We start from the raw sequence: 23,828 nt of genomic DNA on the forward strand, positions 1-23,828 counted from the left end.
GTGCCTGCATGTTGTTTCATTTCTTAGTAAAGATGGTATACTGGGGAGGATATATTTTGTGCAACCCATCAACAGTGGGTTGAACAGAGACAATGGCTTCCTGGCACACTACCCATATTATAACACTGCTCAAGATCCCATCCTCATCAGGATGCCCTTGGCCAATTTATGACATTGCTTTTCTGGTTCTCAGCCTGCACTCACCACATTCCAAAAGTCCCTCCACCATTCATACAGTCATCCATCCACCTTGACCTTAGGCAACATCTTTTCACCTGCCTTGGTCCCTCAACCACCAGAGTTAAAATTGAACTTGTTACCTCCATACCCACAAGTTTTGCATTTCTATGGCTATTCATACAGTCTGATTATAAAAGGTCTTTCCTGGGCATCATTTCACTCCATGTATATGACAGAAGTAGACCAAGTCTACTGAAACTTTCTGCTATAACTTTCATGCTATAATGTTTTTCTCCTCTGTGATTTTTAACAGTCTTTGCCTAGTAGAGATGGCAGCGGAGCTTCGAAAGCTTGCAGTTTGTATTTTGGGCATTTTGGTTGGCCAATAAATGTACAACTGTTTTGTGGATTTTGGATGTTATTTTCCTTTGCTACCTGGCCAACATAGCTACCCCTGGATATGTTATAAAGATGTATAGTACCACATTTTAGCAGCATCAGGGGAAACCTAAAGTGAGGACCAACATACTGAGACTTTAGCATTTGAGGTTTCTACATCCAATGAAGGTAAAACATTTGGACTACATTTGGCATGTTTTACCAAAACAGCACTTAAGCAGTTTTTCCTACTGCAAAAACATGGAGGGCTTCCTTAGAAATTCAGTGCTTTCTATCTCACAAAGGAGTATGTAGCTTCATAAGGACTGAGGAAACTTGGGTCTCAAGAGGAGCATCTCTTTTCATCTTAATTTTTTCCCCTGGAATACCCACATGGCCAGAAGGAGGAGTGGCCAGCTTGCATGAACATCCTTCCAATAACACCTGAATGTATTTTGTGCATTTTGATTGGCCAATAAAGGTATCACTGGCCCAGTACAGCTGGGCCCGAAAGGGTGGGCTGGGACCGCCTTTCATTGCTGTGCAGCAGCACCACAGCAACCAAATTGTGTGGTGCCGCTGTGCAGCAAAAAAAGAGCGCTAAAAAGCAGCTCCTTTTTGTGCTGCCCCAAGCAGCCTGCGGCAGCACAAAAACATCACTACTGCACTGCTCCATTTGGATGCAGCACAGCAGTGACATCATCGCTATGCACACCATCTATACAGTGCTGCATAGCAATGACACCCTAGTCATGTGCTAGGGTTGCGGGGCATGTGGGCGCTCCGCCCCAAGGCAACTCTAGCATGTGACGGGGGCATCGTTCAGGGCCCATCTGTACCAGGCCACTGTTTTATGGATTTTGAATGTTATTGTACTTTTAAAATTCAGTTAGGCCTTGTACAGACCGTCCTGAAAGGCCAACCTGGGGGTGGAGTCACGGCGTCGCATCCAGATGATGTGACTTCACTCCATGATGCCATGTGCTGCTCCAGACTGTGTGCAGCATCATGGTGCACCTCTGGTGCTTTGTCCAGATGATGCAATGCTGAAGGGGTACCATATAGCCACACCGATGCGGCTATGGCACCCTTTCGAGGGAGCAAAAAGCAGCCGCTTTTTGCAGCTCCTTTTTGTGCCCTTGAGAGGCTGGATCGGGGCTGCGGCATGAGGTTGCTGTGGCCTTGATCCAGAGCAAAAAGGGACAGCTGCAGCAGGCCCCCCTTTTGGAGCAGTCTGTAGAGCCCCAAAGTCTCAAAGATGCTACAAGCCCCTTTGCATAGCAATATCCTCCAACAGTTTGCTTTTGCCTGAGCTCCCTGAGAAGTGCAAGATTCTGCCCCTTCTTCGCCCCCTTGCGGAGTTAAAGGAGTGCAAACTACTTTTCCACTTTGAACTCAGGAGTTTATCAGACAAGGGAAATTGGAAGTATAATCCAATGGCAATCCAAATGCAATCATGGGGTTTAACGTTATTGCGTGATAGACTACCACACACAATTTCAGGCAATGGGAAGTCAGTCTGAATGCAATCACTGGGTTTCACGTTATTGCGTGAGAGGTGATCACATGCAATTTCGGGCAATGGTAAGCTATTTTCGGGTAATGGGAAGTCAGTTCAAACACAATTCGAATTCATGTAAATTTGCTGAACTAGCGAATTCACATGAATGCGTTCTGGCCCCACTTTCCTTTTCATTCAAAATTAAGATAAATTCCTCCCATGTGATAAAATCCTCAGTTTTCAGCAATGGAAGTAAGCTGAGGAGAAAGGGGGAAAGTGAAAGGAGGTGACAGAAACTGGGACGTTTTAAAAGGAGCTGGAAATAATGGGACGACAGAAGATAAATTGGGTCTGCTTCTGCCAGATCAGGACATACAGAAAGTATTGGATCAGTCAGTTCATGGTGGATATAGTTCTGCCTATGACAGTGAAATAAAAATGTATCAACATCCCAAAGCAGTGAGTGCCACACAAAAATCATTGCTGGTGGCCAAGAATGAGAGAAGGTGTTGTCCTCATCTCTTGCTTCTGGGCTTCCCAGTAAACTAGATAGATTGCTTGCTTGCTTGCTTGCTTATTTATTGCACTTATACCCCATCTTTCTCCCCAAATGCCCAGAGAAGTCAGTCTTTTTTTTCTTGATTTTCCTTCTACTTTTTTCTTTGGTCTCTCTAGAATCTCCTGCCTACCAGTCATTCAACACAGGAAGGAGAGGTTGCTGACGTACATTCACATTTGGAGGCTCCGTACGTTTGTCAAGAGTTCTTTAAACAGAAATATTCCTGCATCACGGTTAGCGGAAATGTTACGACAAGGGTGTTTAGAGCACAGGAAGATGAAAGCGAAACGTCTACATGTATCTTCATTGTCAAAGAGGGAGAGGCCAGGAAAGGGGTGGTGGTGGAAATGCTTGTAGCAGAAATTTGCATTGCTGTTATCTCGCTTTTCCAAAAATAACTCAGTACAGGTATGCTTTTGTTAAAGAAGCAGATGTGTTCCCGGGCATTACTTTTGAAACTCGAAACCTGAACAGAAAATTTGGTATCGAGAGATAGACATATCATGGAAAGAAGAGAGAGGTTCCTACACAGCAAGTAATGAAGAGCAATGTAACATGTTTCAGCACACTTTTTATTAGAAACTAACAATACGCACATGTGAAATCCAACAGTCAGGTCAAGTAAGGGGCTGCATAAGTCAATCAAAACCTTTAGAACTTCATGAAACCACTTTAAACTGAATCTAGAGATGACTTTTTCTTTCCCTGGCCTCTCTTTTCTTACAGTTTCCATTTCAGTGGCTATAATCAAGCAGAAAGCCTACCCCTATATTTGCATTTCTATTAAATTCATACACACCTAGCTGCCTTTTTAAATAGCTTCTGCCCCATTGGAAAACATAAAATGGAAATTGATTGGCAGTAAATGTATATTAGCAAAGTCTCTTATAGAATGGAGTTTTTCGCATGGATATTTAAATCAGTTCACCTCAATCCAGTTTAAACTTTAATTCGGGCAACATCCTGATATTATCACAAGTTTTTTGGCTCCAATTTTGCCGCCTGAATTCATCCCAGGTCCATCCCCACTTCCAGAGCAGCTCCTCACAGATGTTTTTGGATCAGGGAGTTTTCCAGCTTGAAAAAATGACTTCCAGAGCCCTCTTGGAAGTGGGGATGGGCCCAGGAGGTATTCAGCCAACAAAACTAGAGCCAAAACCTTGCGATAATATCAGGATGCCACCCGAATTAAGGGTTAAACCGGATTGAGGTAAACTGATTTAAATATCCATGTGGTAAGCTCCTATACAGTTTCATAGTGTCATAGAATCATACTGTCAGGAAATTCTTCCTAATGTTTAGATGGAATTTCTTTTCCTGTAGTTTGCATCCATTGCCCAGAAAACAAGCTTGCTCCCTCCTCAATATGGCATCCCTTCAAATATTTAAACAGGGCTATCATATCAGCTCTTAACCTTCTCTTCCCCAGGCTAAGCATACCCAACTCCCTAAGTCTCTCCTCATAAGGCATGGTTTCCAGTCCCTTCACCATTTTGGTTGCTCGCCTCTGGACACACCAGCTTCTCAACATCCTTTTTGAATTGTGCCCAGAACTGGACACAGTATTCCAAGTGGGGCCTGAACAAAGCAAAATAGAACGGTGCTATTACTTCCCTTGATCTAGACACTATACTGTACTTTTGTTGATGCAACCTAGAATTGCATTGACTTTTTTAGCTACTGCATCATACCACTGACTCATGTTCAACTTTGTGGTCTACTAGGACTCCTAGATCCCTTTCACATTTGGTACCTTGTCACACCCATTTTTTCCCCATTATGGGCATGGGAAGGGGATAGTCAGGGCCCTGCAAGGCCAAGGAAAAAATGCATTTTACCACACCCCAAAATGTCCTCAAAATGGCCCCATTCCATCACCCAGCACCAAGCCATTTCCATTCAGGACTGAGGTGCATGTTTTGCCTCAGTCGGAAGACTTCTGTTCAAGCCAAAAGACGTGCCTCAGCCCTGAATGGGAACAGCCTGGGGCCGGGCGATGGAATGGGACCATTTTGAGGACACTTTGGAGTGCAGTAAAATGTGTTTTTTCTTGGCCTTGCATGGCCCCGGGGGGATGGGTGTGATAAGGTACTTAATATCTTGTTAAGCCAGGTGTCCCCTATCCTATATCTGTGCATTTCATTTTTTCTGCCTAAGTGCAGCACCTTACATATCTCTGTGTTGAAATTCATTTTGTTAGTTTTGGCCCAGCTTTCTAATCTATTAAGGTCATTTTTAATTTTGGAGTGCTGGACAAATACAGACTTTCAGTGTTGGTTTGCAGCAATGTGTCTTCAATAAACAATACAACAAACTGAGCTTGAGCTGGGATTGTCCTCCAGTCAGTCCTACCATAGCAGCATGTGCTTGCGTTCAACAGGCAAGATAAATAGCAATGGCCTCCAGAAACAGCAAAACAAAATCTACCCCACTAGCTATCCATGTTTAAAAAGCATAGATCTATAAGTCTGGCCACCAAAATAAAAATCATAAGAAAAGTAAAGGCTGGTAAAAGAGAGAGGAAAAAAATCATCCCTGGGTGCATTTTGGAAGAAGCCTTCAAGTGGTCTTTAGAAGGTTCAAAAGATTTCTGATTATTTAATCAAGACTTACAAGATCTGGTTGTTTCATCTCACATGTGCAAATTGTTAGTAGCATTTAAAAAGCTTGTCGAAACATAGAATCATAGAATCATAGAATCATAGAGTTGGAAGAGACCGCAAGGGCCATCCAGTCCAACTCCCTGCCATGCAGGAAATCCAAATCAAAGCATCCCCAACAGATGGCCATCCAGCCTCTGTTTAAAGACCTCCAAGGAAGAAGACTCCACTACACTCCGAGGGAGTGCATTCCACTGTCGAACAGCCCTTACTGTCAGGAAGTTCCTCCTAATATTGAGGTTGAATCTCTTTTCTTGTAGCTTGCATCCATTGTTCCGGGTCCTGTTCTCTGGAGCAGCAGAAAACAAGCTTGCTCCCTCCTCAATATGACATCCTTTCACATATTTAAACAGGGCTATCATATCACCTCTTAATCTTCTCTTCTCCAGGCTAAACATCCCCAGCTCTCTGAGTCGCTCCTCATAGGGCAAGGTTTCCAGACCTTTCACCATTTTAGTCGCCCTCCTTTGGACACGCTCCAGTTTCTCAATGTCCTTTTTGAATTGTGGTGCCCAGAATTGGACACAATATTCCAGGTGGGGCCTGACCAGTGCAGAATATAATGGCACAATTACTTCTCTTGATCTAGACACTATACTTTTATTGATGCAGCCTAAAATTGCATTGGCCTTTTTAGCTGCCGCATCGCACTGTTGACTCATGTTCAACTTATCATCTACTTGGACTCCTAGATCCCTTTCACATGTACTTTCATTCAGCAATGTGTCTCCCATCCTATATCTGTGCATTTCATTTTTTCTCCCTAAGTGCAGTACCTTACATTTCTCTGTGTTGAATTTCATTTTGTTAGCTTTGGCCCAGCTTTCTAGTCTATTCAGATCATTTTGAATCTTGATCCTGTCCTCTGGGGTATTAGCTATTCCTCCTAATTTGGTGTCATCTGCAAATTTGATAAGTATGCTCCCAATTCTGTCATCCAGGTCATTGATAAAGATGTTGAATAGCACTGGGCCCAGGACAGAGCCCTGTGGGACCCCACTGGTCACTTCCCTCCAGGAGGAAAAAGAGCCATTGTTGAGCACCCTTTGGGTTCGGCCGGTCAACCAATTACAGATCCATTTAACAGTTCCTTTGTCTAGCCCACATTTTACAAGCTTGTTGGCAAGAATGTCATGGGAAACCTTGTCAAAGGCCTTACTGAAATCAAGATATACTATATCCACAGCGTTCCCTTCATCTACCAAGTTGGTAATTTTATCAAAGAAAGAGATCAGGTTTGTCTGGCATGACCTGTTTCTCTGAAACCCATGTTGACTTTTTGTGATTATGGCATTGCCTTCTAGATGTTCACAGACTCTCTGTTTAATGATCTGCTCCAGAATCTTTCCTGGTATTGATGTCAGACTAACTGGACGATAATTGTTGGGATCCTCTTTTTTCCCCTTTTTGAAGACGGGGACAACGTTTGCCCTCCTCCAGTCTGCTGGGATTTCTCCTGTTTTCCAGGAGTTTTCAAAGATTATTGCCAATGGCTCCGATATTACATTTGCCAGTTCTTTTAATACCCTTGGATGGAATTCATCTGGTCCCAGAGACTTAAATTCATTTAGATTAACAAGGTGTTCCTCTACTATCTCTTTACTTATTCTGTACTGAAATGCCCCTATCCTGTCCTCTGCTCCATTATCCTCAGGTTGAGCACCCTTTGCCTTTTCTGAGAAGACTGAGGCAAAGAAGGTGTTGAGTAATTCTGCCTTTTCTCTGTCTTCTTTGAGCATTTTGCCATCTTCTCCACGCAGTGGCCCTACCGTTTCCTTCTTCTTCCTCTTCCTACGGACATATCCAAAAAAGCCTTTTTTATTGTTCTTAACCTCTCTAGCAAGCCTAAGTTCATTCTGCGCTTTAGCTTTTCTGACTTTACCCCTACACATGCCTGCTATTTCTTTGAATTCCTTTTTTGTGATTTCTCCCTTTTTCCATTTCTTATACATGTTCTGTTTCAAACTCATCTCAGTTGAAAGTTCCTTAGTCATCCATCCTTGTTTCTTGAGACACCTCCCGTTTTTCTTTCTCACTGGAACGGTTTGAAATTGTGCCTTCAGTATCTGTCTTTTTAGAAACTCCCATCCAGCCTGAACTCCCTTCCCTTTTAGTATTTCTGACCATGGGATCACCCTCAATACTTCTCTAAGTTTACTGAAATCCGCTCTCCTAAAGTCTAGGATGCGTGTCTGACTCTGCCTGGCTTCTCCTTTCCACTGTATTACAAACTCCAGTAGAACATGGTCGCTTCCACCTAAGGATCCCACCACTTGCACCCCATTAACCAAGTCATCCTTGTTGGTTAGGATCAGATCTAAAATAGCTGAGCCCCTTGTTGCCTCTTCCACCTTTTGGACCATGAAATAGTCTTCCAGGCAAGTGAGGAATTTGTTAGACCTTGTGGATTTTGCTGAGTTTGACGTCCAGCAAATATCAGGGTAGTTGAAGTCGCCCATCACTACTACATCTCTCTTTTCTGACTGTGTGGTCATCTGTTCTAGAAAGGCATCATCCAATTCCTCCGTCTGACCTGGAGGTCTGTAGTAGACTCCCACCATAACATCCTTGTTGTTTCCCTCCCCTTTGATTCTTATCCAGATGCTCTCCACCTGGCTTCCAGGATTGATGTCCTGGATCTCTTCACTGGTGTAAGTATCTCTGACATATAGTGCTATTCCTCCTCCTTTCCTGTTTGGCCTATTTCTCTTAAAAAGGTTATACCCCTCTATTTCCACATTCCAATCATGAGACTCATCCCACCAGGTTTCAGTGAGGCCTATTATATCATATTTGCTTTGCTGTACTAGGAGTTCAAGTTCATCTTGCTTATTTCCCATGCTCTGTGCATTAGTGTAGAGGCATCGCAGACCACGGGTCCCATTTATTTGTTGCTGGTGCAAGTTTATTTGCCTCCCACTGTTGTGTCCTTGCACTTTTTTTCTTGTTACCTCTATGTCTGTTTGACTATTTTCTCCAGCCCTTTCGCCTTCCTTAATGTTGTCTCCCTTCCCCTCGGAACTCAGTTTAAAGCTCTCCTGATCAAGTTCTTGAGACTGTTGGCAAAGACATTTCTTCCAACTGGCGTGAGATGCAACCCGTCTGTTGCAAGAAGTCCCTCCTCATGGAACCGCAGCCCATGATCAAAGAATCCAAACCGTTCTCGGCGGCACCATCTGCGGAGCCAGTTGTTCACATCCGCTATTTTCCTCTCCCTTCCTGGACCGTGCCCTTCGACTGGCAGAAGAGACGAGATGACAACCTGTTGGCATTGTTCCTCCCTTCTGTGATACAGGAATCTATATCTAAATTATCCCCCTATGTTATTTCTGCCTCTGGTACCAAATGTTCTGTTAAAGAGGTACCGTAATGTCAAGGAACACATCTACTTCATTAAGAGAGAGATATCTGTATTTCCTTTTAGATTGCAGTAATTATTTCTAGATTTGCAGATGTACATACAAATTAACATGTGCAAATTTTATAGGCATATTTTAAGCAAAGGTGTTGCTGCATTTCCTCTTTTTTGGTGAGAGATGACTGTGTAATTGATCCTATAACTAACCTTAGGCAGGTATATGGCTCTCTTATAAATCCTGGTATTCTTTCTTGCATTATTTCCCTTGGGGTCTTTTATCTCCTACATGAACCCCCCCCCCCAATGCTGGATGTTCAGACACACTCATTCAATGAGCACTGAAAAATTGAGTTATTGCGATCAAGAATTTAACAGGTGAAGATTTTCAAACCAAATAAATTAAATGAGACAGAAGGGAGTTTCACGTTTTGGTTTTGTACACACTGGTACCAGCATGGTGTACTGGTTTGAGTGTTGGGTTATGACTCTGGAAGCCAGAGTATGAATCCTGGCTCAGCCACGTAAACACACTGGGTGACTTTGGGCAAGTCACACTCTCTCTGCCTCAGAGAATGGCATTGACAAACACCCCTCTGAAGAAACTTGCCAAGAAAACCCCATGATAAGGTCACCATAAGTTGAAAATGACTTGAAGGAACACAACAACAGCAACAAACAAGTTGTCACATCCCGACTAATTGAAAAGACCAGAAAGTCCTAGCTATTGTTCTTGCTGTTCCCAATGAACTGTATGATCAGAGACTTTTTATACCAGTGCCCCATGTCAGTTTATTTTAACATATAAAACTGGAAAGGAGAGGAACAAAATCTGGGACTTTTCAAGCAGTCCGGGTGTGCCCATTATGTGATTCTTTAAAATGTAGTTTTTCCCTTTCCTTTGAGTTTCAAATTTCAGGTTTTCATAGCTTCACTTCAGTAGCTTGAGCTTGAGTCTAAATTCTATGGACTTTTCTAAACTGACTAAACTCAACTGACTCTTTGTTGTGTGCTTTAAAGTTGTTTCCGACGTACGGTGGCCATAACATCATATTATTGCAATTTCTTGGCAAGATTTGTTCAGAGGTGGTTTGTCATTGCCTTCCCTTGAGGCTGAGAGCATGTAATATGCCCATGGTCACCTAGCGGGTTTCATGGCCAAACAGGGAATCGAACCCTGATCTTCAGAGGCATAGTCCAACATTCAAACCACTACATCATGCTGGATCTCCGCATCCAATTATCTACATATAAATTTAAAGAAAAATGCAGAATGCCTGTTTTCCAAAAGGCACTGGTGCAACCTTTTCATTCTGTGATCAAACTCTTTTTGCTTAGAATTCAAATATATAGCCATGATTGTCTGTAGAATCAGTATGTAGAGAGATCTTTTGTGCTTAGAGTATTTGGGACAGTGTTTTTCTCTCTGAAACTTCATATAGGGAAGTTGATTCTTGTCTGGACTCATTTCTTCTCTCTCCTTGTAGACACCATTTGTACTGCTTTTTTTCAAATCTTATCTTGTCTCCTTCCAAGTAGCAATTGTTGCTTCTTTCAGCAATGACAAATTGAGCTGTATGGCATATAATCCTCCCAAAACACTTTCCCTTGCTGTTCATCAGAAAGAAACTCAAAACATATCTGCATCCAAAAGAACATGGTCAAACATTCTGGACTAGATTTACACAAAGACAGCACTGGACTTTAGAATGACCACTTACATTGAACAGAACCCAAGAAGGAGATCCGCAACATAATTCAAAGTTGTGAGTTGAACTGTTTCATTTTGCTTTATTGTTGTGTTATGTTTTGCACATATTGTTTACTTGTCCTCAGAAGGGGTTTGCCATTGCCTTCCCCTGAGGCTGAAAGTCTGTGACTTGCCCAAGGTCACCCACTGAGTGTTCATGTCCCTGAGCTGGGAATCGAACCCTGATCTCCAGAGTCCTAGTCCCAGACTCAAAGTACTGCCAAGCTGGTTTTAGAGACAAGTTAATGGTTTATTTTCCTACTTACACACATATGTGACTCACCTTCCCCCAGTGGGACAGAATGAGATTGAATCATCTATGGCCACCACTTACCTTCTGAGATCATCTTCATAATATGGGCAATCAGCAGTCTTTTGTCTGGCCTTAGAAAGCTTTGCCTCAGGCAACCTGATAAGTCTTCTTCTACAGATCTTAGAGCTGAAAGAGACTCCTCTAAGGGGTCATTTATACTCCAGGGACACAATTCTCTTACAGTATTCCCTGCAGCAAAATTTGGGGGTGGCCACTAGTTTTGATAGCTTTAAAAAAAGAAAACTATGGCCAAGACTGATAAATACAACCTTCATAAACAGGCATAATGTTTGAGCATTGAATTATGACTTGGGACCAGGATTCAAATCCTGTCTAAACCTGCTTTCTGTTGATTTCAGTGTAAATGGAAGAGCTTTGCCCCTTATTATGTCACAGAGACACCCAGTGTGGAATAGTGGTTTGACTCTGCAGACCAGGGTTCAAATCCTGACTAAGTTATATAAACCCATTGGGTGTCCCTGAGCCAGTCACACTCTCTCAGGCTCAGAGGATGGCAATGGCAAAAGCCCCTTTGAAGAACCTTGCCAAGAAAGCCCCATGATAGGCTTGCCATAGGGTCAACATAAGTCGGAAATGACTTGAAGATGCACGACAACAACACCTCTTAATACAAACTGTTCAGCAGCAAATAATAGGCATGTCCTTTCTTACTCTCCCCGCTCCCCATAAACTGGGCCTATATACTGATAGCTTTAGAAAAGGATTGAAGGTGTAGGTAACTCAACAAACTCCAAATACTTTGGACTACAACTCCCGTCATTCCAGAGCATTGTCCTATTGGTTATGACTTATGGAATTTGATGCTCCTCTTATCAGCTTTCTTCACTATCCAGCTTTCACAACCATATTTTGATGATTTTGACTTTGTTGGACAGTGACTCTGGAGTCCAGGTTTTGAACCCCTGCTTGGCCACAGAAACTCACTGGGTGGCCTTGGGCAAAGTCACAATCTCTCAGCCTCCGAGGATGGCAATGATAAAGCTCCTCTGAAGAAACTTGTCAGAAAATGCCATGATAGCCTCAGGGCTGAGATAAGTTGGAAATGACATGATGGCACATAACAACAACAACTTCAATCATCTATCTTATTCCAGAGCTTGTAATATTTGATCATCAATCGTATTCCAGAGCTTGGAAACATTTGCTTTTTTACCATCTGTGTGTAATTTTCCAGAACTCATCAACCAGCATGGCCAAGAATTCTGGGAGTTACAGTCCAAAAGAGAGAAAGAGCGTGAGCAAGAGAGAGATTAATGTTTCCAAAATCTGCCCTGTTTAGACAGTGTACCTCTCTCTTTCTTCCTCTGTATTTCCCCCCCTCTAAGTCACTGGAGTTGTTTTGCTCATTTTACAACAGGTCAGTTTTATGACTGCAAAAGCATTTACTCATCCTTGAGAGATATGGCCTGCGTACAAGATGTGGCTGAACTCAGCCCAGAGCGAAAGTCAATAGTTCAGGAGTTAATTCACAAAAGGAAGGGAGGGTATTTAAAAGACACACATGCACATGCACACATACCAAGGTCAGGATCTCATGACCTGCAGACGTGTCTGTAGTGTTATCAGAAAGACCTTGTAACAGATATGTATGTAGGGCTGCATAGATACTGTTCAAGTTGCATTTTATGGCTTTTCTTCGAGGACTTGAGCAGAAGCTGGAAATGCATGTTTTTGGGAACTATAGTTTCAATCACCTATGTTAGCTGAGGGATACTGGGAGCTGTCAACTTGACAGCAGTAAAACTATAACAATAAAGTCCCAAGGAACTACCCTAAGCTCTACTTTTTTTAAACATGCATTTAATATTCAGTGATGCTACTTTGCACCTACAATTTTCATGCATTAGCAATGCAGAATTTGCTGTTGGAAGAAAGCATTTGGCTAGTCTCTATCATTCAGCCTAACCACCTTGTGGACTCGTTGTGAAGATAAAATCATAGAGTCATAGAGTTGGAAGAGGCCACAAGGGCCATCCAGTCCAACCCTCTGCCATGCAGGAACTCTCAATCAAAGCATCCCTGACAGATGGCCATCCAGCCCCTGTTTAAAGACCTCTAAGGAGGGAGACTCCACCATAAATGGAGCAAAGATGACAGAGAAGCAGGTATACTTCCCTGAGATCTCTGGGGGGAAACAGGAGATATTCATTATTAGCTGATTAATTTCACTTTTTAAAATGTCAAAATAATGTTAGGGCATGGGGACGACTGTACTGCTAGTCCCACTTAGAGACAAACCTCTGAAGCAATTAGATTTGCATTATGTGTTGTTTTCAGTTATTGCAATGGGCTGATCAACAAGATTCATGCTTGCGTGTAATAAAATGAATTCCTGCCCTGATTCCCAGGGTAGTTGTCATGCAAGCTGGGCATGGGATACACACTTCTTGCTGCAACAGGAAAGTACCAAAAGAGGCAAGGCAAAGTTTTGCTTGATCATGCCAGCCATGATGGTCTATGGTCATCACCTGATGTGTGCCATACCTATCTGCCCTAACAGATGAAAGAGTCCATGGTTTTGGCTGAGAAACCTAGTTCTTCGAACCAGTCTGTTGTCTCAGATCCAGAGCACAGAAAAAATTCATGTTTGGACTACAGCTACCAGCATCTCCTAGTCACCCAAGTTGTCTGGGGAATTCTAGGGAGGTCCCAAAAGGACTTACCATTCCAACAGGGCTGTGGAGCTGGTATGCCAAATCTTCAACCCTTATCTCCTCCATTTTTCTACTGCTTGACTCAGACTCCATCATAAATGGCAAACTTATTTTAATTGATAATAGCAAATGTACTGTAGTAAAATGGTAGCACAACACATTTCACCACCATCACATGAATCAGAAACAAAGAAGTCTGTGGTACCTTAAATACTAGTGCCTGCTTTTTTAGAGGATTGAAGTAGAATCCCAAACTAACAGGGTATAAGAGAAATTGGACTGAAATAGTGATGAAAAGGGGATTGGAATTTAGTCAGTTTGCAACAATGAAAGCTTAAATTCTTGTAAATTAAAGCAAACAAGACACAGATGCAGCTAGTGATACAACAATTGTTTTAGTATAGTTTAGTAAAGCTGTGTTTGCACTGCAGAAATAAGGCAGCTTGAAATAACTTTAACTGCCATGGCTCAATGGTATGGAATCTTGGGATATGTAGTTTGTTGTGGAATGAGAGCTCTCTGACAGAAACAGCTAACGATCTCAAAATACTACAAATCATAGAATTAGAACAATTAGAACAAAACTTCTTGATATTGGTTGCAATTCAGTGCGATCTTTCCAGCATGAGATTTCATACTGCTTCATCCCTTGATATGCACCCTTGTGTATAACTTGGTATAATTACTTTTTTTGAGTATATTTTTTAGTTCTCAGGGTGGCTGGGAATTGTAATCCAAAAAGCAAGTCCCAAGCTCTGCTTGTCCTATTTTCCAACTGTGTTTGGTAGGGACAGTCTCCATCAGTCTTCTATTGTCCCACTTTTTCAGCTGCTTCTCCCAGTTTCTCTCTTATCCTTCAACCTTCCTCCTGAGCTTACTTCAGTTGCTGCAAGTTGAGTTCAAGATGCAAAGAGAATTTGCATTCAAGTTAACTCAACAGGGTGCAAGAACATGAGCAGGGCACAATCTTGCCTTTCCCCATAAACTTAGACAAAGCCAAACTGCTGCACCTTCTCCTAATTTGGGTATTCTTCCTCCTTAATAAATTTGACCCTCTTGACCACACTCTGATGTTACTTAGCCAAACGTGTCCTGTTTTTCCTCTGTGAAATGTTAGCAGCACAAAAAGCCAGTGTGGCATAGTGGTCTCAGTATTGGACTAGGATTTTGGAGAGCAAGGTTCGATTCCTGCTCAGCCATGAAACCCACTGAGTGACCTTGGGCAAGTCACATGCTCTCAGCCTCAGAGGAAGGCAATGGCAAACCTTCTTTCAACACATCTTGCCAAGAAAACCCCATAATTGGGAAACTACTTGAAGGTACACAGCCCACACACATGCCCTGGCACAACAATGAACTCTCCCTTGCAGCTAGGGCCTGGTCTGCATCCCAAGCTGGCCTTGATTACCCATTAATTGGCCATAGTTTTTAGAGGCCAAGTCATTAAGAAGGACCATATCAACCACTTCGTCCTCTGCCTCGCTGAAGAGGCACATAACTAGGTTGCAAAATATTTGAACCACCTTTTGCACAAATGATCTTTTCATCTTGCTATATCTTTCCCCCAGCCATGTGTGTGTGTGTGCCTTCCAATAGCAAGTAGCAACAGCAAGTACATTTCTATGGCCCCATACAGACAGGCCAAAAGAAAGCTGCTTTGGAACACTTTGGAGGTATGCTGTTTAAATGATGCATGCGTCCTAAGAGGCTGGAAGCCACACCAAAGCCACGTTCCAGTCTCTATGACTGGAGCATGACTTTGGCATGGCTTCTGGACACTTATGACACATGCATCATTTAAACAGCATACCTCCAAAGTGACTTGAAACAGCTTTATTTTGGACTGTCTGTACAGGTCCTATGCCACTTATTGATGTACTAAGCACTCTACAAAGGAGCTTATTGCTCAGCATTTTAACTGGCTCCAGCCTCCTGAACTGGAGCCGGGATGCAGGATGGAGGTGGGGATTATCACACACTAAACTGCCTCCAGCCGCCATCAACCCGAATCCCAGCTGCACTCCGCCAGCACTTTTTTGAAGCCAGAAAGCTTTCTGACTTCTAAAAAGTGCTTGTGGAGCACAGCTTGGACTCAATTTGGACCTGAGCTGATGGCGGCTGGTGGTTCAGTGGCGATTTACTGTGTGATAATCCCAACCTCCATCCCGCACCTTGGATCCAGACTGGGAGGCTGGAGCCGGTTTAAAATGCTGAGTAATAAGCTCCAAAGTGTAAGCCAATTGCCCCCACAGAAGGATGCCAGGCTGAGTCGACCCGGGGCCCCTGGCTGGTATTGAATTCACAACGTTGTGGTTTCAAAGGTGCTACAAGATCTCTCCACATACTGATTCTACAGACTAACACAGCTATATCTTTCAGCCTTGTGGTTTGTGAGTAAGTGACTGCAGTACAGGCATTTAACCACCATGCTACCTGGGCTTCCAAGTCACCTGATGGCAACCTCATGAATTTCATAGGGTTTTCTCAAGTGACAAAAAAGCAGAGGAGATTTTGCCAGTTCCTTCCTCTGAAATATAACAAGACATCGCTTGATATTTGTAGACAGTCTCCCATCCAAGTGTTAATCACGGCTGACCCTGCTTAGTGTCCAAGATCAGATGGGATCTGGTGCTTTTAGATGATCCAGGCCTGCCCTCAGCCATAACAGCAGCAAATACCCCAACCCCTTTGTTCCCAAATGTCTTTGGGAAGAGAGGGAGGGAGGGAGATGGTGTCTCCTGAAGCCAAGCTCCAGCAACTCCTTCCTTTGTTGTTGTTGTTGTGTGCCTTCAAGTAGTTTCCAACTTATGGCAACCCTAAGGGGACCCTATCATGAGGTTTCCTTGACATGTTTAGAATCATAGAATCATACAGCTGGAAGAGACCACAACAGCCATGCAGTCCAACCCCCTGCCATGCAGGAAATCACAATCAAAGCATCCTTGACAGATGGCCATTCAGCCTCTGTTTAAAGCTCTCTCAGGAAGGAGACTCCATTCTTCAAAGCGGGTTTGCTATTGCCATCCTCTGAGGCTGAGAGAGTGTGACTTGCCAGCTGAGCCAGGATTCAAATCCTGGTCTCCTGAGTCACTCACTCAAACCATTACACCATGCTGGCTTTCATTCCAAAATGTCTAGGGCACCAGTTCTCTACCTTTTTTCCTTCGGGTGTTTGGGACTTCAGCAACTAGAATACCTGATCATTGGCCAAGTTGGCTGGAGCTTTTGGAAGGTCAAATACAAAACCCCTGAAAGCCCAAAGGCGAAGAACCACTGGTCTAAGACCTCTTAGAATTCTAGGATGACATTTTAATCCTGTTGGGGTGGAAACTGAACAGCCTGCCAGATGCTGTTGGATTGCAACTCCCAGCAGTCCTAGGCAGGATAGCCAATAATGAGGAATGCTGGAGGTTGCAGTTCAACATCAGGTGAACCACATAGTTCCCATTCTTGCCTTACAGAAATTTTTCTATGTAAATAAAATAACCAACTCCACACGTGTACATACATGTGCATTACTAGTTGGAATGAATGTCAGTTCTCCAGAAAAGAAAAGAAAAGAAAAGAAAAGAAAACCTTTCTGCTTTCCGCTTGTGTATTATATATTGTATTGCAAGTGCCACATTGTAAGCCTCCTCTGGTTATGAGTAATATCCATATTTGAACATCTGGGATTCATAACCTCTTGCTGACAGTTAAATCCCATAAAAAGTTGTGGCGAATGGTACGGATGCGAGAAGCCTAGTTTAATGGCCTGCACAACAAAGGAAATCAGCTTTTCCTCCTCCTGCTGTATGAGGCAAAAGACTTTAAGTGGAAAATTGGTGGAAGTGGTTTCTAGCAGGGTTATGATTCTTATATGACAGGAAAAACCTACCTTTCCCCCATGGAGCAAAAGGCAGGATAACATAACCTCCAGCTGTCCCAATTTTGCAGGGACAGTCCCAGTTAATCCTATGTTGCCCCACTTTTTCAGCTGATTTTAAAATGTCCTAGTTTGTCTTTTCATTTGCCACTGTCCTCCTTTTGTCCTCTGCTTACTTCCATTGCTGCAAATTGAGTTTGAAGTGCAAAATTAGTTTGCACTCAGCTCACTCAGCAGAGAGAGAAGAGGGTGCAGATACTTGCTCTTCCCAGTAGGCTCAGGCAAAAGCAAACTGCTGCAGCACCGCCTAGCTTGAGTGTTCTTCCTCATTAATAACTTCTGCTGTCTTGACCTCACTCTGATGTAATCTGGTTACACATGTCCCAGTTTTTATCTGTGAAATGTTGGAGAGTATGAGACAAAAAGTATTCCCAGGAGGTCTCCCAGAGAGTGGTCACTGGCCCGACCAAAACCAGCCTAACCCGCAGTAACGTTGGCATATACAGTGCCATGCCATTGTTGAGATTAATAATTTTCTGTGTATTACCTGGAAATATTCCCCTGCTCCTCCTTAGCCTGTGTGTAAACAGAGCTTGCCAATTTTACTTTTTGGACAACTCTCAGAACCCTTACTGGCTAATCTGGAGGGTTGCAGCCCCCAAAATGATGATTTCCAAGCTCTCCTAAATGACAATGGAATGAAATAAAGCCATTATGATCCTATAGGTTACCTTAATGATTTGCTCCAGGGTCAAACCTATCAGGAAGCCAGGTGAGGTGACCAATTCAGGTATCAAATGTTGTTGTTTTGTGTGTCTTTAAGTCATTTTCTGACATATGGTGACCCTAAAGTGAACTCATCATGGGGCTTTCTTATGTAGAGAGATCTTGTGGCACCTTTGAGACTAACCGAAAGAAAGAAGTTGGCAGCATGAGCTCTCATGGACGTAAGTATACTTTCTCAGATGCATTTGATGCAAATGCATTTGCTACTTCCTCAAATGCATTTCCTGTTGGGTAGATTTTTGACTAGGAATTGTAGTTCATTGTAGCACCAGAGCTCTCTGACCGAGAAGGTGAAATGTTGCACAAAATTAGATATCCCAAAATTTCCATAGCATTGAGCCCCAGCAGTTAAAGTGGAGTCAAACTGGATTATTTCTGAAGTGCAGCTGAAGCTCTAGACTTCTTTTCAGCATGGAGGCAGGGTTAGGGAAAGCCTTCTTCAAAATTATAACATTCAGAATCCACTGGAGGCTATACTGTTTGGGGGATTCTAAGGATTGATCTCAAGAAAAGCGAGTTAATTTTCCAAGTTCTGGAAGTTAACATGTGGAAAGTAAGTATTGATTAGCCTTGAATTTGTCTGATCCTGCAAAACCAGTTAGACTAGACCAAGAGACTAGGGCAGTACACAACTGTTTCCAAGCCTCTTGAGGAGCTTTCCTCTGCAGGTGGCGTGCCAGCGCTTGGTGATGCCTCTGGGCAAAGTGAACAGCATTCTCATCAAATACAAGAGCGGGCAGGGTTCTCATACCACCTTCTGTTGTGCCCCCCAGATCAGGCAATCTGTAAACATGGAAACTTTGCAATGCCCTGGTGTTATTTTGTTCCTCGGTAATCTTCCGTCATTGAATGACGTGCAACAACACAGCATCTGCCAGTTTAGTAAGCGGGCAAAAGCTGCCAGTCTATCCGTAGGTTTGAGAGAAGCGGAAAGAGCGTGTTCAGTTTTTGACTGGGAGAGATGATAAAACTATAAAATAGGTGCAGGTGACTCTAAGGCAGAGCATTGCCAGGCTTCTAGTGGGGAAAAAAAAAAACAAAACAAAACAAGCCACAACAACACTGAATGGGTTTTTTAAATTCACATTTAATATATTATGAATAAGACGACTAGTGAATTATATACGGTTTGAATGTTATGAACTGTTTCTGCTCTCCAAGGGCAATTTCCTCACATCCTGGAATCTTCACATCTACAAATTCTTAGCATTTGCTCTAAACTTGACCTAAGTGTGTGTGTGTGTACATCTAAAGGCACTTGTTGGAGATGCACAATTTCCATAGTAGCTGGTGGCTCCCACACCAGTGGGGCAATGAATCCATTCTAGGATTTAATCTAAAATTTAAAGGAGTTCCCCAAAGAGTCTCACACCTGTTTAGACAGATGGGGTTCAAGGACCTGGGTAGTTCCTTCCAAGTCCTGGAGCGGATTCACAGCCATATTGACATGGGAGCCATGACCCACCCCAAATTATATGCCAATTTGTGTTGCTGGGCTTCCATTTGGGATGATTTGTGCTGCCACTGTAATCTGTGAATAAACATACAAAGAGAGCCAGGATAGTTAGTCGTCAGAATTTTGAGTATAAAGATGTGGAGAAATAATGCAGTTCGGCACCACATTTCTTTTTTTCAGGGATTTATAACCCACCTTTCTCCCAAAATGAGACTGAAAGCAACATTAAGTGCCGTAGCATCATCCTATGGAATATTGGGATATGTAGTTTTACAAGGTCTTTAGGTTTCGCTGCTAAAGAGTGCAGGTGCTTCACAAAACTACAAATCCCAGGTTTCCATAGGATGGAGTCATGGCAGTTAAAATGGTTCGAACTACATTATTTCTACAGTGTAGATGCACCCTAGCACTCTGGGGGGCCAGGGTTTAAATCCTCACACAGCCATGGAAGCTGTAGCAGAAAAAGGTGATGGGATCCTGAAATCATAGGATGGACTGAGCCAGTGCTGACCACATGTGTGTGTGGTGGTGAGGAGGAGACCAGCCATAGAAACCCACTGGTTTATCTTGGGAAAGTCATACTATTTCAGCCTTAGAGGAAGGCAATGATGAACCTCTTCTCAATAAATCATAGCAAGAAACCTCTAGGAGGGTCGCCATAGGTTGGAGATTAGATTTCTTTAGAAATCATTGCCTTCCCCTGAGGTTGAGAGTGTGTGACTTGCCCAAAGTCACCCAGTGGGGTTCATGGCCAAGCAGGGAATTCCTAATCCAACACTCAAACGACAGTGCCACACTGGCTGAGAAAAAATGAAATAACAAATAATTGATCACACTATACATTGCATCTGCTACATGAAGTCATTCAGTCTCACCTTGCCAAATGATAGAACTGGGCCCATTGCTATCACTTGAGCAAGTCACACACTCACAGCCTCAAGGGAAGGCAATGACAAACCGCCTCTAAAGAGATCTTGCAAAAAATAGGGCCACCGTAGGGCCACCACATGTCGGACAGGATTTGAAGGCACACAACAACAACAAGAAATGGCAGGATTCATCCCCCCAAAGAATCCAAACAGCATTAGTGGAAATCAGGGATGGATAAGAGGGAAATTTAACCCTCTTTCCCCCTTTTCCAAGGAAAATCCCTTCTACTGAAACTGCTATTTGCACTGAGATAAAATGCCTCATTATACAAACACCAGCTTTGGAGGAGAGATTTCCTCAGAGCCATGCATTGTAGGGGAGAAAAGGATTACTCTTTCCATACCTGCTCTAATCCTTTTATTTCTCAATACCTCCCAGCCCTGTCTTCAGGCAATCTGCATTTTTAAATCGCACAGTTATTAAATGCATCATTGCAATTTCACCTCAAATATCATTTGGCCCTAAGAGTTTGCAAGATCTGCTGCAGCAGATTTTGATCCTGGCGTGTTAGCAAACAAGAAAATCAAGGCTGCAATCCTAAATACGTATTACTGACCAAAGCCATTCTGAACAGAAGCAGGTTCTTCCGAGTGAGTAAAGACGTATAGAATTGGCAACAGGAAATGTGAACTTGTCATCGCTTGCACAATTCAAATTATACACTTGTGGGTTTTGCACTTCCTTCCGAGACGCCAAAAATGACTTGGATGGAGGCTTTGGTAACACATAAGTGTTATGGGCGAATTTCTCAATGACTGTGACATTAAAAACCATATCATATAGTCTGTATAGCTGTTGGTCACTCTATAATAAAATGTATAATTTAGGATCGCTTAGCACAAACATGTTAGACTTATTCGAATAGGTATAAATAGAAATGGTCAAAGAAATGAATTGGCATATTGAAAAATGGTTATTTATAGGTAGAATATACAATTAATACACTTATAAAATTCTATCATGAAGAATCTTTAGGTGATACGGAAAACTACAACAAAACCAAGGAAGTAATTTCGCTACGTACATTGAATGTTAAAAGTGAATGCAAATGTTGATAAAGATTGAAACAAGCAAATAAATTAATGTAATGACAGCAGATTATATTGTATTTTCTTTGCTTGATATTTCTTGTTGATTTATTTATTTGTTTTTTTAAAGATGTAATGGAAAAATTAAAAGCAGTGGTTCCCAAACTCTGGTCCTTCAGGTGTTTTGGACTTCAGCTCCCAGAAGCCTCAGCCCTCTTAGCTAATGGTCTGGGACTTTAGGAGTTGAAGTCCAAAAAACCCTGGAAGGCCGGAGCTTGGGAACCACTGATTTAAGGCATGCACTTAAGAAGTGTGATCTAGTAGGTTGAATAAAAATTATAATAAAAAAAATTAAAAATAAAATGCATATACTTTGTTTCTCTAGATCATTTCCTTTTTTTTTTTAAAAGAGATTGTTGGGGGTCTGAAGAAGGATCCAGGGGCAAGAATGGTCCAAAATAGTCTTTAAATTTCAAATTGTGCCCTTCGAGGGTCAACATTGCTCCTCCGCTGACTCACTCTACCAGTATGCCGTATCTAGAATAAATATCCAAATTATCATTCATGCCCATCTCAGCAGAAGAATTGGCTCCATTTTGAAACAGCTGCAAATTATTCATTCTCTCCAACCTTCTTTTTCTGTTTGCTGAGTCATCCTACCACTGTATTCTTACTCAGATCTGTATTCTTACTCAGCAATTCCAAGTGAAGTGTCTTCCTCGCCCAGAGGCCCTTTTCTGATTTATGGCAACCCTAAGGCGAACCTTTCTGGGTTCTCCTTGGGAAGATTTCTTTAGAGGAGGTGTGCCATTTCCTTCCCCAAAGGCTGAGAGCATGTGACTTGCCCAAGGTCACCAATGGCTTTTATGGCTGAGCTGGGTATTGAACGCTGGGTCTCCAGAGTGGCGGTCCGACACTCAAACCACTATGCCATGCATAGGACTATGCTAAATTTCTTCCTTTTTCTTTTTCTTGGGCTGCATCTGCATTGCAGAAATTATGCAGTTTGACTCCGCTTTAACTGCCATGGCTCAAAAGCTATGGAATTCTTGATGTTTGTGAGATGTGTAGCCTCCTTGGTCAGAGAGCTCTGGTGCCACAGCGAACTACAAATCCCAGGATTCCATAGCATGGCGTCATGGCAGTTAATGTGGTGTCAAACTGGGCTATTTCTGCAGTGCAGATGCAGCCTTGGTCAGTGGGTTACATGAAAAGTGTATATAGCAATGAGCCATTTCCTTGACAAGGCTTGTACGCTTCCTGATGCAAACTTTAGCATGTGCATCTCTTTTACACACATCATCCCGGCTTTGCTGGGCATTGCACTCTCTCTAATTCTCACTTTTAAAACCCCAATTTTCCTTTCTTCCCTCCCCTTATTTCCTCATCTCCCCTTCCTTTCAAGATCCCCAGCTTCCTGTCACTCTGAATCAGGGCTTCAGGAGCTGCTTTACTGCTTCCGGAGAAATTCGGCAGAAAACTTTGCAGCTCACTGGTGTGTTTTTGCAAGAAATGGGGTTGCTCCTTCTCATGTCAAGCGACACGGGAAGGAGTGGGGAGAAGACGCCTTTGCTCAGGTCAGAAGGTTTGCCGGATCTTCTGTTTCCATAAACTTTTGTCTATATAAGGCTGTTATTTCGTAATGCAGCTTGACCAACCCAGAGCTAGCTTCTTAGTCATTTCTAAGGCAGATGACGATGTCATGGCGTATCACAGAGTCCCGAGGAAGTTTGAACTGGAAAATTAAGTGGTATATTCATCAGGGCTAAGAAGAACATTTCTTGCAAGCAATTCAGTAATGCAGTGGTAGATTCTGACGTTCAGGCCCTCTTCCTGAGAGCCAAAAAGAGTAATATATATATATATATATATATGTATATGTATATGTATATGTATATGTATATGAATGTAGCTACGCTGATACATACTGACAAACCAGTCTTAGCCCTTTTCATCATGATCAGGTGTTTTGGGAGGTTAATGGATCTTAATCACACACTCAAAACCAGACATAGCCACTCCTCAACTACTTTGCCTTATAACAGGGCTTTGTTGTTATTGTTGTGTGCCTTCAAGTTGTTTCCAGCTTATGGGGACCCTAAAGCAAATCTATCATAGGTTTTTCTTGGAAAGATTTGTTCAGAGGAGGTTTGCCATTGCAAAAGAACTGTTTGATTCTCAGGCGGCATCTGCACTGCAGAAATAATACAATTGCTTTAACTGCCATGGCTCGATCCTATGGAATCCTGGGATTTGTTGTCTGTTGTGGTATTCAGCCTTCAAGTTGTTTCTGGCTTATGGCAAACCTAAAGCGAACCTATGATGGGGTTTTCTTGGCAAGGTTTGCCCTTGCCTCTGAAGCTGAGACCATGTGACTTGCCTAAGGACACCT

This window comes from Sceloporus undulatus, chromosome 6 (assembly GCF_019175285.1).
Source record: "Sceloporus undulatus isolate JIND9_A2432 ecotype Alabama chromosome 6, SceUnd_v1.1, whole genome shotgun sequence".
Taxonomy (NCBI): domain Eukaryota; kingdom Metazoa; phylum Chordata; class Lepidosauria; order Squamata; family Phrynosomatidae; genus Sceloporus; species Sceloporus undulatus.